Genomic DNA, 1,985 nt, shown 5'->3' with positions numbered 1-1,985 from the left:
AAGATCTACAAGCTCCCTTCCGACCCTACTTCTATGATTCTATGATTTTGAAAAGCAGGGGGTAGGAGCAGCGATCAATGCTGCAGAGGTGGCTGTACCCTTTCTCCCAGTGTCCTCCCCCAAGACAAGCAAATCACATCATAGGAGCAGCAGCCATAGATTTTTTTTTAAGTCACTAAATCAGAATCCAGCCCCCCCACCCCCCGCTCTCAACACCCCTTCCTCCTCATCCATGCTTAGCAGCACATCTTTGCTCTCCCATTCACCCTCTCCTCACCCACCACTGCTGCTGTTTCTAGCTAATGCAGTGTGGGGGAAGCCTCAGAGCTGTTCCTGCCCAGCTCCAAGGGAACTGCAGGGAGGGCCAAGCTCAGCTGGGGACAACAGCAGCCATAGTGGCTATTGTGTTCTCCCTTCCTGCACCTGCTCCTGGGCTGGTGGGGAACACCAGGGCCCCTGGTGCCTCTGGTCCAGGGAGGAGGAGCCCACCTGTTGCCACCACTCCTGTTGTCCTGGGCTGGAGTAGCTGTGGAGCTCCCTCTGCCCCATGTCAGTTGGGGATAGCAGGGACAGTGGCAGAAAAGGTCAGGGGAGAGGGAAGAATAAGGGAGAAATAAAGATGATCTTGAGCACAGAGGGGAAGGGAGGAGGGGTTCTTACCTGCTCTGGGGACTTAAAAAATCCTTGGGTGCTGCTCCCACAGCATGGTCTGAAAGAGGGGTGTGACTGTGGCACTGCACCCTCTCTGGGTCTGGCCCTGCATGGAGCACCCATCCTGACTGAAGTATCTCATGAAATGTAGGAGAAATGAATTGAGAGCCTGATCCAAAGTCAATCGAAAGACTTCAGTGGGCTTTGTATCATGCCCTCAGCAGGGAGGGAAGGCAAGCAAAAGGCCAAATAAGGTAAACTAGGCCCTTAGGAAACAAACCTTTGACTGCAAAGCTGTTTGGTGAGCAGAAACCTTGACTTGTTTGTCGACAAAACTGAACCAAGCCAGAACTCAGCTTAAACGAGATCATAAAACCAACCATGGGGCTTATTTATGATCATTTTAATGTGAGTAGTGTTGTATCCAGCAGCTCTTTTGAGAATTAAACACTGATAATATGTATTTATCCAGACTGAAAACCAACAGACCTTAATAAAAATGAAGCACTCAATTAAAAAAGGGGAAAGTAACCCCCCCACTAAACAGTCTTACTCTGTCTTTTTAATTAACTAACCTTAACGTTACCTACATGTATAGGGAGAGAAAGCACCTCTAAAATAATGAGAATTATGCAATGGTGCTACTGTATCGGATCACCCAGATGTAAATAACGCTCCTGTTAATTTAAAACCAAGGCTGCTTGCCTTTACAGCTTTATTGCTCTCACATTATCTGGATCTTTATACTGTGTCCTGGGTGTAGATAGATTGGGTTGAAAACTTCCCCAAGAGCCGCTTTAAAGAGACTTCTAATCTTTCCCTTTAGTGGTGTTAATTCAACCTCACAAGAGTGTTTGAAGCACCATTAGGCAGAGAAATGGGCTTGCTCTCCTGGCGGTGCTCTTGTACCAATACTGATGTTAAAAAAAAAAATCTGTTTCATATCAGGCTTAACTCCCTGCAGCTCAGGGCAGAAGCCAAAATGGAGACTTGGGGGTCTATTATTATAACTAAATACATACATAATGCATTGATTTATTTGCTTTTCTGTTTTGCCTTTCAGTGCATGACCTTGAGGCAGTTTCCAAATGCTACATTCATGCTTTGCTTCCCACTCAGAGACTGTTCGTGCTGCAGGAACCTGAGGCATAGGGGGAAAGCTGGTGGCCCAGCCAAGAAAAATGCACTGTCAGCATAACTCAGACTAGCCATCTGTATACTGTGGTACCTTAGTGGGAAGCCCATTGTCCCAGTAGGGGATTTGACACTAGGATCTCTACTGTGTTTGATAGTGTAGTGGTGAAAACTGGCATGTTGGGCACCCCCCCCCCCCC

At 47.3% G+C, this 1,985-nt stretch overlaps 1 long non-coding RNA gene across 1 annotated transcript in view; it reads left to right on the top strand.

Annotated features, from left to right (window-relative positions):
* LOC109302132 overlaps positions 1 to 1,979 on the top strand; it is a 22,658-nt gene extending 20,679 nt beyond the window's left edge. The window contains exon 3 of the long non-coding RNA XR_002098712.1: positions 1,715 to 1,979. This is a non-coding gene — a long non-coding RNA (uncharacterized LOC109302132). The remainder of the gene's footprint in view (positions 1 to 1,714) is intronic.
* The last annotated feature ends 6 nt before the right edge of the window (positions 1,980 to 1,985 follow it).

This window comes from Gavialis gangeticus, unplaced genomic scaffold, assembly GCF_001723915.1.
Source record: "Gavialis gangeticus isolate Ggan-Ray unplaced genomic scaffold, GavGan_comp1, whole genome shotgun sequence".
Taxonomy (NCBI): Eukaryota; Metazoa; Chordata; order Crocodylia; family Gavialidae; genus Gavialis; species Gavialis gangeticus.
Note: the sequence above shows the minus strand (reverse complement) of the source record. Positions and strands in the feature narration are given on the sequence as shown.